Consider the following 17640-nt stretch of genomic DNA (forward strand, 5'->3'; position numbering starts at 1 on the left):
ATCCACCATTTTTACACGTCACTGAATCTCAACTGTACACAATGTAGTAGATTACGAACTTAATTTGATTGCTGTGTTAAAACTACTTATACACTTTAGTATAATTACAGGGAAATGTTCGGGTTATTTAAAAATAAAAATTAGAAAATTTAGGTTGTTTGGTCTATTAAATTTGTTTAAACTTCAAATAAAAAATTCTAAAATTTGACGCTTCTGCTTTAAAATGTTTATATTTAGCACAGTAATTAAGTGTAAGTTAATAAACTTGTTTAATTTGATTATTATCTTGTTAAAATTACTAAAATTACCACCCTTAATAATTTTTTTTGCAATTTTCAGTTCATCTAAAAAATAAAAATTCCTACCTTTAAGTCCAACTGTTTTTTTTTGCTTTATATTTTTGCTATTTTACATAGTTAATTATCAGTTCTAAATTAGTAAACGCCCCAAATTTGATAACCGTCGCGTTAAAATTACTAGAGTTACAGCTATTGACCTAATTTTTCAGAAGATGTTGGCTCTTTCTCCAAATAAAAAATTCCACAATTTACTCCTTCTGCTCTATAATTTTTAAAATTTGGCACATTTAATAACAAAATTTTAACTAATAACTTCCCTAAATTTGATTAGTATGGAGTTAAAATAATCAGAGTTATAGCCCTTAACATATTTTTTCAGAAAATTTTGGTTTATTCTCTAAATTAAAAATTACAAAATTTTTTCCTTTTGCCTTATAACTTTAAAATTTGGCACAACTAGGTCTAAATTCGTAACCTCCCCAAATTTGATGACAATGACGTACAAATTACTTGAGTTACAGCCATTATCATATTTTTACTGAAGCGTTCGGTTCATTCTCCAAATAAAAAATTCCAAAATTTCTCGCTTTTGCTCTATAATTTTAAAATTTAGTACAGTTAGTAACTAAATCAAAATTAATAACCTCTTTAAATTTGATTGTCGTGGCTTTAAAATTGACAGAGTTACAACTCTTGACAATTTTTTTCTGAAAATTTTGGTTTATTTTAAAAATAAAAAATTCTAAAATTTACCTCTTTTACTCTATAATTTTGAAATTTGGCACAATCATTAATTAAATCCAAATTGGTAGCTTCCCCAAATTTTATAACTGAGGCTTACAAATTACCAGAGTTACAGCTCTTGATATATTTTCACTAAAGCTTTTGGTTCATTCTCCAAACAAAACATTCAAGAAATTGTCGATTTTGCTCTATAATTTTAAAATTTTGCACAGTTAGTAATTAAGTCTAAATTAATAGCCTTTCAAAATTTGACCACCGTGGCGTTAAAATTATCAGAGTTAGAACTCTTGACATATATTTTTAGAAGATTTTTGTTTACCCTCCATAAAAAAAATTTCAAAATTTGTCTCGTCCGTTTTATAATTTTGTAATTAATTAATATTGCTAATTAAGTCAAAATTAATTACATCAAAAAAAACGAATACTGATTATTATAGTCTCAAGCAGTAATTATAACTTTTAGAAAATTTCGGTTCACTCTCAGAATAAAAATTTCCAAAATTTGTCTCTTTCAGTTAAAATGTTTTCAATTTAATACGGTTATTAAGCTAGTCTAAATTAATAATCTCTACAAATTTCATAATTTTGGCGTTAAAATTTTTAAAGTTACAGCCCTTACTACAAAATCAACAAAATGTAACAAAAAAATGCAAACAAAGCTTTCATGGAGGGCAAAAAATGACGACATATACAATGGACTTATCAGACAAAATACGCGCGTTTTTATTAAAGAGAAACTAAAATCAACTCCATAAAATAACCAGAATCGCGAATAAACGTCACAGAATAATAAAGCGAAATATTTAAGATGTTCTTATCTGAGTTATCGGTACTTATTTGGGCCTAAACTGGTGGCCATTCCGACAAAATATATAAGACTGTAGCATCGTCTATTTCCAAAAGAATAGTAGTTTTAAAAAATTCAATACTCGAATAGAAATAGCGAATTATTCGTAGAACAAGTTTATTCATTATGTTGTATTAAGTTCACGAAATATCTCACGTTAGTTCGAAAAGTTAAACAATATTCCAAGTTAAAATACTCCCTCAGCCCGTAATTCCTTTCGTGCCCGAGTTATAACATCCAAGCACGCCCCTGCATGTTTGCTTTATTATCTCCGAATAAACAATCAGACTTGGCAAATAAAACTGAAACATTCACACCGGTGGCAACGTACAACGCGAAGGTAAACAAAGAATCAACAATTCAGATTTAAATAATAATACGTCGGTATATCTATATGCTGTTACTTGAACGTGGGTAATAAAGGCTGATTAAGTGTTTCTGGAAATGTATAGCAGTCTCGATGGTACAGCAATCCACTTAACGTTACCGAATTTAACTTGGAACTGGAGGAAACAGTTCCATTGAACTTCCACTTGATGAACTTATGACGGCAGATAAGGTAGTTTAGACATTCAAACTGTTTGATATATGGAGAAGATGGGTCTTTGTAATTGTTCATTTGAGAAGTTCGATACAACAGGGAGTGAAAAAAATCTGGCCAAATTCGATAAAATCCACCTGAAATTGTGTGCTGAAACTGCAGTTGCGAAGAATTGGAAAACAATTAAAGTTTAGAAGTGAGGTGATATTCAGTCCTTGGAGGCTTCGTATTGCTCTTCTGAGGCACGAAATTGACACGGTGAAACATGTTCGATTGTCTCACGAAATTAGTCGTCAATCGGATTAAAGCCGTGGCGTATAAATTTTCATAATTCCGACTTTGGAAAACAAGCTTAACCGAGACCCGGTAGGTACTTAACGCAAATTAGAAAGTTTACTTCAATTATAAGAAAACATTTCGAGTAATATCAAAAGAATATATGAAGATATTACTCAATTTAAAATTCAGCAGCTGGAAAATGTTCACGCTCCGAAGTTTTCAGCGAGGGCAGAGAAAAACGTAATATTGAATTCGAAATTCTTTTTAATAAAAAAATCAAGCACCTACATTTATAAGTTTGAAGGAAACATTTGTGAAAGAGGATTAAGGAGACAGATCGCACCATCACAACCTCAGCACGACGAGGTCGTAGTGCCAAGTCGTTAAAAACAGAAAACTTACCGGTGATCAATAGTCGCGCTACAGAAATCCCCCCCGAGAGCTGGGGACTCATCTGGAGCTTAGCGCTGATGCATGGACTCATCAAAGAACTAACAGCCGTGGGCACAATACGATACAAAACCCATTTTTAGCGCAAACTATCGATAAAGCCTCATCGATATTGATGTCGACTCTTACCGAACTAAGCGCAGAGTAAAGAAGAAGAATTTTGCGACAGCCACGTTTTTAGTTGAATCGCGAGTTAAAGAATTGCATACTATGCAGGCACTTTGACAGAGGGAAATATATTGCATTCTCACATTCAATAATATAAACTACAGGTGAAGTTTCCAACAATAACTAACAAAAATATACGAATTTTAATAATCAAAAGTTAAAAGTTTTCGGTCTGTACCAAAATAAATTTTTCTAAAATCTGTGTTTTTTGTTCTAAAATTTAGTATTATCACAGTTAATAATCACTTTTAAAATAGTAACTTCCTTACATTTCATTGCTATAACTTAAAAACTAAAAAAAATATAAATTTTAATAGTAAAAAAGTTTTTGGTTCCTTCTAGAATAAAAATTTCTAAAATCTGTATTTTTTGTTCTAAAATGTTGTACTTTTACACAATAAATAAACACCTATACAATAGCAATTTTACCAAAAGTTATTGTTATAGGTCAAAAACTAACAAAAACACGAAATTTAATAATCAAAATTTGAAAGTTTTCGGTCAGTCCAAAAATAAAATTTTATAAAATCTGTGTTTTCTTTTGTTGTAAAATTTAGTACTTTGACACAGTTAATAAACACTTTAAAAGTAGCAATCTTACCAAATTTTATTGTCATATCTTAAAAACTAACAAAACTACGAATTTTAATAATCAAAAGTTGAAAGTTTTTGGTCTGCTCAAAAATCAATTTATCTAAAATTAGTATTCTTTGATCTAAAAAGTTGTACATTGGCACAGTAAATAAGCACTTTAAAATTGTAACCGCAGTAAATTGCATTGTCATAGCTTAAAAACTAATAAAAATACGAATTTTTATAACCAAAAGTTGAAAGTTCTGTTCTAAAATAAAATTTTCTAAAATCTTGGTTTTTTGTTTTAAAATGTAGTATTTTATCACAGTTAATAATCACTTCAAAAATAGTAACCTCCATAAATTTCATTGCCATAACTTAAGAACTAACAAAAATATAAATTTTAATAGTAAAAAGTTAAAAGTTTTTGGTTCGTTCTAAAATAAAATTTTTAAAATCTGTATTTTTTGTCCTAAAATGTTGTACTTTCACGCAATAAATAAACATCTATACAATAGCAATCTCACCAAATTTTATTGTCAAAACTAACAAAACTACGAATTTTAATAATCAAAAGTTGAAAGTTTTTGGTCTGCCCAAAAATCAATTTATCTAAAATTTGTATTCTTTGATCTAAAAAGTTGTACTTTGGCATAGTAAATAAGCACTTTAAAATTTTAACCGCAGTAAATTGCATTGTCATAGCGTCAAAAACTAATAAAAATACGAATTTTTATAACCAAAAGTTGAAAGTTCTGTTCTAAAATAAAATTTTCTAAAATCTTGGTTTTTTGTTCTAAAATTTAGTATTTTATCACAGTTAATAATCACTTTAAAAATAGTAACCTCCATAAATTTCATTGCCATTAACTTAAGAACTAACAAAAATATAAATTTTAATAGTAAAAAGTTAAAAGTTTTTGGTTCGATCTAAGATAAAATTTTTAAAATCTGTATTTTTTGTCCTAAAATGTTGTACTTTCACGCAATAAATAAACATCTATACAATAGCAATCTCACCAAATTTTATTGTCATAGCTTAAAAACTACAAAACTACGAATTTTAATAATCAAAAGTTGAAAGTTTTTGGTCTGCTCAAAAATCAATTTATCTAAAATTTGTATTCTTTGATCTAAAAAGTTGTACTTTGCCACAGTAAATAAGCACTTTAAAATTTTAACCGCAGTAAATTGCATTGTCATAGCGTCAAAAACTAATAAAAATACGAATTTTTATAACCAAAAGTTGAAAGTTCTGTTCTAAAATAAAATTTTCTAAAATCTTGGTTTTTTGTTCTAAAATTTAGTATTTTATCACAGTTAATAATCACTTTAAAAATAGTAACCTCCATAAATTTCATTGCCATAACTTAAGAACTAACAAAAATATAAATTTTAATAGTAAAAAGTTAAAAGTTTTTGGTTCGTTCTAAGATAAAATTTTCTAAAATCTGTATTTTCTGTCCTAAAATGTTGTACTTTCACACAATATATAAACATCTATACAATAGCAATCTCACCAAATTTTATTGTCATAGCTTAAAAACTAACAAAACTACGAATTTTAATAATCAAAAGTTGAAAGTTTTTGGTCTGCTCAAAAATCAATTTATCTAAAATTTGTATTCTTTGATCTAAAATGTTGTACTTTGGCACAGTAAATAAGCACTTTAAAAATGGTAACCGCAGCAAATTGCATTGTCATAGCTTAAAAACTAATAAAAATACGAATTTTTATAACCAAAAGTTCTGTTCTAAAATGAAATTTTCTAAAATCTTGATTTTTTGTTCTAAAATATTGTATTTTGGGACTATTAATACACACTTTAAAAATAATAAATTGCCTAAATTTCGTTGTCAAATCTTAAAAACTAACAAAGCTACGAATTTTAGTAATCAAAAGTTGGAAGTTTTGATTTGTTCTAAAAAAATTTTTTTAATCTTTAATTTTTGTTCTAAAATTTAGTGCTTTGGCACAACTAATTAACACTTTAGAAATAATAAATTCTCCAAATTTCAATGTCAAAACTTTAATACTTACAAAAATACGAGTTTTAATAATAATCAAAAGTTAAAAGTTTTGGTTTGTCCAAAAATATATTTTTTTTAAATCTGTATTTTTTTTTCTAAATTTTTTTATTTTGGCAAAGTAAATGAACACTTTAAAAGTAGCAACCTCACTAAATTTTATTGCCATACCTAAAAAACTAACAAAAATACGAATTTTTATAATCAAAACTCATTTTATTAAACGAATTTTAAAGTGCAGTTATGTCCATATTATAAGAAAGTGTCAGATTTTTGGATTTTCATAATCAGACAAAAAACGCAAACGAAAAACGTCAAAAATGACAGTTTGAAACATATATCAAGAATGTCCAAAATAGCCCCGAAATGATTTTGTAGCTTTAGGAAATGTTGGCTTAGTTTTTGCTCTTTTTCTTGAAAACTTTCGTTTTTAGCGATCGTACGTTATTAAGATAAGATAATTTTAAATAATTTCAAATTAAAATAAGACGAATAAAATTCCTCTTCAGTTATCTTGGTTTATAAATTTTACTAAAATCCGTCCTCGAATAACAAAGATGTTGGACTTAATAGTCTAACCTTGTTCAAATTCTGCTGCCACAGCTGCGATCAATTGTGGATGTACAGGGGCTACCTGGCGCATTCACCATTTTGTCATTGCTGCTAATGCTATTACAAAAACTCTAATTGTGTGACAATTATTCGCAAATCGCTCTTCGATCCACATCCCAATATATTGAATATAACTCTTCAATCAAACACGGTAAACAATCAAATGTAATTATTCCGATTCCTTTGTGTAATGATTGCTAAATGAATTGTAAAGTCTATTTAATTTATTTAATAACGAACTGTGCTGCTTTTAATGAAATTTATATAGAATTTCCCACGCATTTTTATTCGCCGACAAGTTTTCTAAAGCAACGTTACTTCCTCTTTCAATAGCTCGTGTAAGACTTTCGGCTCAAACTTTGTCCATTCAATTATTTACGGCAAAAGTTGTAGCTCCACGAGATTTACCTGTGTATACTAAACCCAGTACAAACACCGATCACTTGCGGCAACGAAATATGTATTACTAAATGTAAAGTTTACGAACGTGTAAACAAAACGCTTGTCAATATTTTTCTCGGGACTGTGCTTTTTACACGAGTTGGGAAATTGTTGAAATTGGGTTGGTACAAGAATTCGGAAGTTATTGTTGGAAACTTCACCTGTAGTTTATGTTATTGAATATGAGAATGTAATATATTTCCCTCTGTCAAAGTGTCTGCATAGTATGCGATTCTTTAACTTGCGATTGAACTAAAAACGTGGTTGTCGCAAAATTTTTCTTTTTTACTTTGCGCTTAGTTCGGTAAGAATCGACATCAAATCAATAATCAAATCATTAAATCTATGGAGGTCACTATTTAAATAATATTTAGTAACTGTGACAATTTGCAAAATTTTCGAACTAGAAATACAGATTTTAGAACATTTTATTTTAGAACAGACCAAAAACTTTCATATTTTGATTATTAAAATTCGTATTTTTGTTCGCTTTTGCGCTATAACAATGAAACTTGGTGAGATTGCTATTTGTAAAGTAGTTATTAACATTGCAAAAGTACGAAATATAAGAAGAATAAATACAGATTTTAAGAATTTTTATTTTCGGACAAAACAAAAACTTTTAACTTTTGATTATTAAAATCCGTATTTTTGTTAGTTTTTGAGCTATAAAAATGACATTTAATAAGATTCCTATTTTTAAAGTGTTTATTAACTGTGCCAAAATATAACACATTAGAACAAGAAATACAGATTTTCGAAAATTTTATTTTTGGATTGAATTTCGATTATTAAGATTCGTACTTTTGTTAGTTTTTGAGCTATAACAATAAACGCTTTAGAAACAGCAGTGTACGAAATTTTATTGTTATAGCACAAAAACTAACAAAAATTCAAATTTTAATATTCAAAATTTCAAATTCAAAAGGTTTTAGTCTGTCTAAAAATAAAATTTTTTAAAATCTGTATTTTTGTTCTAAAATGTTGTACTTTTGCATAATTAAACACTTTAGAAGTAAATTTTCAAAATTTTATTGTTGTAACTTAAAAACTATCAAAAATACGAATTTTAATAATAAAAAGTTATGTTTTGGTCCGTGCTAAAATAAATTTTTCTAAAATCTGTATTTTTTGTTCTAACATTTTGTACTTTGACACAGTTAATAAACACTTCAAAAATAGTGACGTCACTAAATTTAAGTGTCATATCTTGTAATCTAGCAAAAATTCGAATTTTATTAGTAAAAAGTAAAAAGTTTTTGGCCCGTTCTAAAATAAAATTTTCTAAAATCTGAATTTTGTATTCTAAATTTTTGTACTTAAGCACAGTCAATAAACACTAAAAAGATAGTAACCTCGCGAAATTTCATTGACATAACTGGAAAACTAACAAAGATACGAATTTTAATATTCAAAAATTAGAAGTTTTTGGACCGTCTTAAAATAACAGTTTCTAAAATCTGTATCATTTGTTCTAAAATTTTGTATTTTGACACAGTTAATGAACACTTTAGAGATAGTAACGTCACCAAACTAATTAGTTTCCAAAATTGTTAATATCTCGAAACTGAGGCTCAAATTTTAGAAAATCGCAAAGAAAAAATATGTTTTAACAAAATCTGCTATTTTTCGCCTTCAAAAACAGTTTAAATTTGCTCTATCTGAGAAAGGAGAATTTTTTAAATGGGTACAAATTGAGCGCAACGTCTCGCCGAACCCAAATCAGTGCACTCTTGGTCACCAGAACCCTAACATAGTAAGTAATTAACTAAATATAAGTAAACTACGTCTCAACCCCGTCGTGAAAACGCGCTTATATTTTTTCGTGCAGAAGCAGCGCCCGACAGGATTAGATTATCAAATGACAGAGTCGGAATCCTAAGCGAGTGGAGCGTGAATTCTCTGTTAGTAATCTCAAATAGCTTATAAACCCTCTTTAACAAACTTGAATTAAAAAAGTTTCCTTGTAATCTGCGTACAATCTGATTAGATTGTTTTATAGAAGTGGGAGTCGACCGGACAGAGCGAACCCTTCCTATCGCATGACTCTACCGAGACCCGAAGTATTAGAGCACTTAATGCGATTAGCTGACAACTTTTCAGCTTAATGTGCTTTAAACATATCGAGAAAATTCGACTAAAAGCTTCACCGCATCGAATTCGTAAGACAAGCAATCTCGCCAGGATAATCAACATCGCGAGGTTCAAGACTAGAAACTAATGCTATTTAACAGGAAGTTTGGCGGTGTTATGCTCCAGCCGTTCGGTCCGGGTGATGTATCTGGGTGTCAGCGGTGCGCAAGAGCCCTAGGTGCCCCTGGAGAGTCATACGCTCTTCCTGAGCTGCGCCGGGGTGAAATATTTCCACCCCATCTGTAATTAGCTTACTTAACGGCCGGGGAGAAGGATACTAAAAATTAAACACTTTATTTGCTTTAATACCGGAGGAATGACGTGGTACTGCTCTTTACACAATTGGATTCGTTTAAGAGCGGCTCAGGAAGGTCACCCTTTCAACTAGCGCAACAAAAATTCAAAAGCTCTGTTTTAATAGCATCACTTTTCATGGCATTGTGCTCCTATTTGCCGTGAAATAAAATGGCTAGTAATGGAACACTTTTAGATAATAACAACGCTAAATGAAAACCCGTTAAAGCACATTACGTGATGCAGCTCAAAAGGGAATTTATATATTACACTTCATGTGTCTAAAAGCAAGCGGATCGCAACGACATTCCATTTGTAACGCGTTTTTTCCTTTTGTACCGGAAGTGGGATTATTTTTTACATATTTCATTTTCCACATCACCGCACGTAATGGCGAAACTGCACTTCCCATTATAGAAAAGAGAATTGAATGATTGAATTCTTCGTTTATTTCAATTCATTGCGATCCTCTAAATGCAAAATGCCGGAAATAAAATAATATTTACCGACCGGTAGGCACGTTTCGCATCGAAGAAAAAAACAGTGTAAAAAAACGCTTGATTTAAAAATTCCTTAAATTTTATTTTGAGCTTTCGAAAATTCCGACTCAATCGATAATTTTTTTTCAATTTTTTTTTTTTGGCCGATCGATCTCCAATTTGGCCAGTTGATAGATTTTAAGCTTCTCTTTCGATTGATGTAAAACTCAAAAATCGATCTCACCTTAAAAACTGTGATTGAAAATCACCCCAAAAAGATCTCTTGAAAAGAGTTTTTGGTAAATGCCTCCTTTGTTTACTTATTAGTAAACTTAACTGGCTTAGGCTCATTTTACGCAGAATGTCACACTGAATCCAAAAACAAATAACTGAGTTATAGCCGTTTGAATTTTTGGATTGTTAGAGGGCCATACTTTTGAAGGTTCAAAACAAACCGTGCTCATATCTTGGAAACTTTTAGAAATATTGGAAAACCGTTTACGCCATTGATTTTTTCGCAGTTTTTTACATTAAAAATAGTTCTTAGAGTTTCAAAATTCAAAAGTTGCAGTTTTTCGCAAAAATTCATCACTAAAACCATGCCAAATATCTGATACGAGTATCGATATCTCGTTTATTTTTTGGTGTAAACTTGAGTTTTTTATACACCAATGTACGCAGAATCTTCCACAGATTTCAAATCTGAAATTGAAATTTTGATCCGACAACAAATAATAGAGTTATAGTCGCTCAAAGTTTTGGATAGTTAATTTTCAGTTTTCCTCATTTTTCGTAATTTTTAAAGTTAAATATCTCGGAAACTATTTGAGATATTGAGATGCGGTTTGCACCATTCTCTTTTTCGGCTCATTTTACGTTAGAAAATGTCTTTAAAAGTCCAAAATTCGATAGTCAATTTTTCGCGAAAAAAAATTCTGGCCCAATCGATGAAAATTTTTCATTTTTTTTATTTTTGGCCATAACTCGTAAACTATTTGTCCGATAGATCTCAAATCTGGCCAGTAGATAGATTTTGAGCTCCTCTTTTGACTGATGTATAAATCAAGCTATTAAACGTCGTTTTCTTTTTGAAAACAGTGATTGAAAATCACCCTAAAATGACGTTTTCAAAACAGTTTTTGGCCAATACCTCGTTTATTTATCATGCAAACTCAACAAATTTGGGTCTCATTTTACGCAGAATTTCACGCGGAATCTTAAAACATAATAATTTGTAAATTTTTGTCAACAAATAACCGAGTTATGGCCGGTTGAAATTTTGGGTTGTCGCCAGAGGGTCAAATTTTCGAAGGTTCAAAACAATTCGTGCTCGATATCTCGGAAACTATTTCAGATATTAAGATGCGGTTTGCGCAATCGTTTTTCTCGCGATTTTTTACATAAGAAATAGTTCTTTGATTTTTCTACAGCCCAAATTTGCAAATTTTTGCAAAAATTTATGACTAAAACTATGGCAAACTTTTGATATTGATATCTCGCTTATTTTTTAGAGTAAACTTAAGTTATTATACATCAGTGTAGGCAAAATTTTACGCAGATTCCAAATCTGGAATTTAATTTTAGATCCGACAACAGATGACAAAGGTATGGCCGATCAAAGTTTTGGAAAGTTGATTTTCATTTTTTCTTATTTTTCGTAATTTTAAAAATTGAATGTCTCGGAAACTATTAGAGATATTGAGATGCGGTTTGCGCCATCATTTTTCTCAGCTCATTTTACGTTAGAAAAAATGCTTAAAAGCTCAAAATTCGATAGTCGATTGTTTGCAAAAAAAATTCCGACTCAAACGATAAAAAATTTTCATTTTTTTTATTTTTGACTATAACTCGTAAACTGTTTGTCTGATCGATCTCAAAGTTTGCCAGTAGAGAGAACTCGAGCTTCTCTTTCGAATGATATATAATACAAAGGTATTAAACGTCGTTTTTACATTGAAAACAGTGATTGAAAATCACCCCAAAATGACCACTTCCAAACAGTTTTTGGTCAATGCCTTGTTTATTTCTTAGGCAAACTCAACAAATTTTGACTCATTTTACGCAGAATGTCACGCTAAATCCAAATCTGGTATTTAAATTCAGATCCGACTACAAATAACCACGTTATGGCTGATAAAAGTTTTGATTTTAAATTTTTCTCGTTTTTCCCTATTTATAAAGTTAAATATCTCGGAAACTATTAGAGATATTGAGATGCGGTTTGCGCCATCGTTTTTTCTCGGCTCATTTTACGTTAGAAAAAGTGCTTAAAAGCCCAAAATTTGACAGTCGATTTTTTGCGAAAAAAAAATCCGACTCAAACGATACAAAATTTTCATTTTTTTTATTTTTAACCATAACTCGTAAACTATTTGTCCGATAGATCTCAAATATGGCCAGTAGATAGATTTTGAGCTCCTCTTTCGACTGATGTATAAATCAAGCTATTAAACGTTGTTTTCTTTTTGAAAACATTGATTGAAAATCACTCTAAAATGATGTTTTCAAAACAGTTTTTGGCCAATACCTCGTTTATTTATTAAGCAAATTCAACATATTTGGGTCTTATTTTAAGCAGAATTTTACAATAAATCTAAAAACATAAGAATTTTTAAATTTTTATCAACAAATAATTGAGTTATGGCCGTTTGAAATTTTGGGTTGTCGCCAGAGAGCCAAATTTTTGAAGGTTCAAAACAATTCGTGCTCGATATCTTGGAAACTATTTCAGATATTAAGATGTGGTTTGCGCCATCGTTCTTTTCGCAATTTTTTACATAAGAAATAGTTCTTAGAGTTTTCAAAAGTCAAAATTTGCAAATTTTCGCGAAAATTTATGACTATGCCAAATTTTTGATTTCCATATCTCGCTTATTTTTTGTATTAAACATAACTTATTTTACATATTTTTAAATGTGCGATTTAAATTAAAATCCGACGACAAATAACTGAGCTATGGTCAATGAAAATTTCGGATAGTTGATTTTCATTTTTCAAATTTTTAAAGCTAAACATTTCGAAAACTATTAGATATTTCAAGCAGCCTTTTGCGCCATAGTTTTATCGGGATATTTTACTTTAGAAAAAGTTTTCAAATGTCCAAAATAAAATGATCAATTTTTTCGCGAAAAATATTTTCGACTCAAATTTTACACATTTCATTCTCCACATCACCTACTAATAGCGAAACTGCAATTCTTTGTTTATTTCCAATTCATTACGATCCTCTAAATGCAAAAGCCGGAAATGAAATAATATTACCGACCGGTGGGCACGTTTCGTATCGAAGAAAACAACAGCATAAAAAGAACGCTTGATTTGAAAATTCCTTAAATTTTATTTTGAGCTTTCGGCCGGAGTTTGGCGCCAAGAGTGGAAACTAATGACACAGAAAATGGAATCACTTTCGAATCCATTTGTTTCAGAGCGGATATGGTGGGCCAATTGCAGGTCTTGCTGCAAATTAAACTCCACCGGGTAATGATGTCACGTGTTCAAAATGATGCCTGTGAACCTCCATCAAAGTGTACTTTTTATGGGAGTTTTAGAGCGAGTTTGCAGGTCAACGGTTTCTTCATTCCGATTATTAATTGGAAAAGCAACCCGAGCGGGACTCAAAATTGAAATTCGTGGAAAATATGGTCAAGTTTGAGAACCTCTGTATTCAAATGATTATTGGCGAGTTTGTCTTTTCACCACAACCGGCTTAACTCCCCAAATAGATCTTTGATTATCGGATTATCGGATTACCTGTTCGGTATTTAGGAGTCAGTTCCAAAAATAATTCCCCCTTTAAAGTCGACAATTAGTCGCCAACCTTCCACGTCAGTTTCTGACAAAATGTCCATCGTGCACTTTCTACTTTTGTCCGTCGTTTCTCGATGCGTTTTTGCGTCATATTTTGATGATGCAATTAGCGATGAAATCCCATGTCAGTGTGTGCCTCCCCATCAGTGTGCCGATAACGATGAGGCTGCCAATGGTCAGGGGTTATTGGATATCCGGTAAGCAAAAGATAGATTCTGGTTCAGAAGTGACAAATTGCTTTGTGGCCAAACCGCATGCACATCGCGGTTGGAATTTCGGAGATGTTAAATAAATTATGGGGTGCATAGAGCCGAAACTGTCAATTTCATTTTCTTGTGATATTGATTAGCTGTAGACGAGCTCCGAGGCTATATGGATGAAAATTTAACTTTACGAAGTGGAGAATATTCATAGGGTTTTTCAGCTAATGGTTTCATTTATCCATGAACAGTTTCCAAGCGCTGGATTATACGATTAGGTACAATAGTTTTCAACAGATTTGTTCGAAAAAATTAAAAAAGTATGTCAACACTTTGAGGTCAATGTCTTGCTTATTTTAGGAGTAAACTTGAGTTATTATACATCAGTGTTCGCAGAATTTTCCGCAGACTTCAAATCATCAATTTCAAAATTTTTTATCAAATTTTGTAACTTTGACAATTTTATTCCAAAAAGAGTAAAATTTGGAGGTTTAAATAATTGCGTGTTTATCAGCTATGCTAAATTTCTAAATTTTAGATCAAGAGGCTGAATTTTTAGAAATTTTTATTTTGAGAGCGCACCAAAAATTTTAGTCTTCATGTCCGTCTTCAGCAACAATCGGCAATAATAAAGTTAAAATTAGTCATAATTAAAGCAAGGGACTGAATTTTTAGAAATTTTTTATTTTGGGGCACACCAAAAATTTCTACATTTTTATCAAATTTCGTATCTTTGACAATTTTATTCCAAAAAGAGTGATTTTAGAGGCTTTAATAGTTGTTTATGACATGTTTATCAGCTGTGCCAAATTTCAAAATTTTAGAGCAAAAAATTTAATTTTTAGAAAATTTTATTCCGAGCGCGAATCACAAATTTCCACTAATTTTTATCAAATTTCGTAATTTTGCCAATTTTTCTTCTAAACCAGTGAAATTTGGAGGTTTTAATAATTGCGACGTGTTTAGGGACTGAATTTTTAGAAATTTTTATTCCGAGTGCGCACCAACAATTTCCACTAATTAACAAACACAACAAATAACTGAGTTATAGCCGATCAAAATTTCGGATTTCTGACGGTCAATTTTCCTAATTTTTTAATTTTTAAATCTACATATCTCGAAAACTATTAGAGATGAGGCATCGTTTTTCTCACATTTTTTTACACAAAAAATAATTTTTACATTTTTTAAAAGTCGAAAGTTGCAGTTTTTCGCAAAAATTCACGACTAAAACTATGCCAAACTTCTGATATCGATGCCTTGCTTATTTTGGAGTAAACTTGAGTTATTATACATCAGTGTAAGCAGAATTTCCCGCAGATTCCAAATCTGGGATTTAAATTCAGATCCGACAACAAATAACTGAGTTATGGTCGATCAAAATTTGCGATAGTTGATTTTCATTTTTCCTAATATTTCCTAATTTTTCAATGTAAATATCTCGGAAACTATTAGAGATATTAAGATGCGGTTTGCGCCATTGTTTTCCTTAGCTCATTTAACGCCAGAAAAAATTTTCAAAAGCCTAAAATTCAATATTCAATTTTTCGCGAAAAAAAAATTTCGACTCAAATGATGAAAATTTTTATTTTTTTTATTTTTGGCTATAACTCGTAAACTATTTGTCCGATCAATCTCAAATTTAGCCAATTACTAGATTTTAGGCCCCTCTTTCGATTGATGTTTAACACTAAGGTAGTAAACTCGTTTTTACCTTGAAAACGGTGAATAAAAATCACCCTAAAAAGATCTCTTCAAAACAGTTTTTGGCCAATGCCTTGTTTAATTATTAAGCAAACTCAACAAATTTCGGCTCATTTTACGCAAAATGTCAGACTGAATCCAAAGCCGCAAATTTTTGTCAATAAATAACTGAGTTGCCGTTTGAGTTTTTCGGTTGTCGCCAGAGGGCCAAATTTTTGAAGGTTCGAAACAATCCGTGCTGAATATCTCGGAAACTGTTAGAAATATTAGGAAACCGTTTGCGCCATCGTTTTTCTCGCAACTTTTTACATAAGAAATAGTTTTTAGATTTTCCAAAAATCGAAAGTTGCAGTTTTTCGCAAAAATTCATGACTAAAATTGTGCCAAACTTCTGATATCAAAATCTCGCTTATTTTTTGGAGTAAACATCAGTGTACGCAGAATTTTCTGCAGATTTCAACTCTAGGGTTAAAATTCAGATCCGATAACAAATCGTAATTTAGTTATGGTCGTTTGAATTTGTGTGTTGTCGCCATAAAGTCAAATTTTCGAATGTTCGAAACTTAACTCAATTTCTCAGAAACAAAAACAGATCAATAAAGGGATTTTAACCATCGTTTCTCGCAATTTTTCAGCTAAGAATTCGTATTTAACTGTTTAACTGTTGAAATCAAAAAATTTCATGAATAATATTGTCAAACTTCCGCGTTCGATATCTCGCTTATTTTTGAAGCAAACTTAAAAAAAACTCTTTTTATATCGAAAAAACTTTTAATTATAGTAAAAATTTTCCTTGTTTCAGCTTCGAAAACGACGCGTGTCCGAACCACTTCGACGTCTGCTGCGACATGCCCCTCGAAGCCGCCGCCCCGCCGCCCATAAAAAAGTGCGGTTTTTCCAACGTGGGCCAGCTTGGCATCCGCATCACCTCCGACTCCGAGAAAACCGAAGTAGGCGAACTTCCGTGGACCGTTCTAGTGTTCGACGCCGCCGCCTCCAAAGAACGAAGCTCATTTATATGCGGCGGTTCCCTAATCCATCCGCAGGTGGTTATAACAGCAGGTCATTGTGTCGCTGCGAGCACGACTACATCGGTAAAAGTGAGAGCAGGCGAATGGAACATCAAGAACAAAGACGAGCCGCTCCCGCACCAAGACGGATCGGTTAAAGAAATCCTCCTCCACCCCCAATACAAGCCGGGAACGTTATGGAACGACGTCGCTCTCCTCGTCTTAAATCAACCGTTTTCCGTAACAGAAAATGTCGGCTTCATTTGTCTGCCCGCGGGAAAATTCAAAATTGACGAGGAAAAGTGCGTGGCGAGCGGCTGGGGGCGGCGAGGGTTGGGGAGGAAGAGGTTGTCGGCGGTGTTAAGAAAAGTAACGTTGCCGCTAGTGGGAAGGGTGAACTGCCAGAAGAGTTTGAGAGGGACGAGACTGGGGAAAGCGTTCAGATTGCACAAGAGTTTCATCTGCGCTGGAGGAGTGAAAAACAAAGACACCTGCAAAGGGGACGGGGGCAGTCCGCTGATTTGTCCGATTGCAGGGGAGAAAAACAGATTTGTCCAAGTGGGTATTGTATCGTGGGGGATCGGCTGCGGGGGCAACGCGCCAGGGGTGTATTCCAACGTGCGGGCGTTCAAAACCTGGATCGAGGGAGAAATGAACCGTAAAAATTTCACCACTGAGTACTACACCCTGTAACTACCAAACTTCATAAAATGAATGTAAATTATTGTAAATAAAACTTTTTTCCAATTTCGCACTCGCAGATGATTTACCACCAAAATTACCGAAAACTCGAATCGAAGAAAGTCCAAGTTGGGGCCGAATTTTGACTAATTACACCCCTAATTTGTTTTACAAGTGTTGAAAGTGCGATTTTTTCCCTGCATAAGTGGCAAAGTTCGACAAGTTGGAAATATATGGTCTGACCGGTCGGCGGTCGGGTCGGCCGAAGTCAAGAAGGCTGTCGTACGTCGGCGGCGGGACGGAGGGGAACTTGAGTATCCAAGATAGACGACGTAATAGTTTGCCTTCTT

General features: G+C 31.9%; 1 pseudogene; it reads left to right on the forward strand.

The window, feature by feature from the left end:
- Positions 1-13728: 13728 nt before the first annotated feature.
- On the forward strand, positions 13729-17302 carry LOC148173365 (phenoloxidase-activating factor 2 pseudogene; annotated as a pseudogene).
- The last annotated feature ends 338 nt before the right edge of the window (positions 17303-17640 follow it).

This window comes from Gnatocerus cornutus, chromosome 6 (genome assembly GCF_029298725.1).
Source record: "Gnatocerus cornutus isolate USDA-ARS CGAHR chromosome 6, icGnaCorn1.1, whole genome shotgun sequence".
In the NCBI taxonomy this organism is placed as follows: domain Eukaryota; kingdom Metazoa; phylum Arthropoda; class Insecta; order Coleoptera; family Tenebrionidae; genus Gnatocerus; species Gnatocerus cornutus.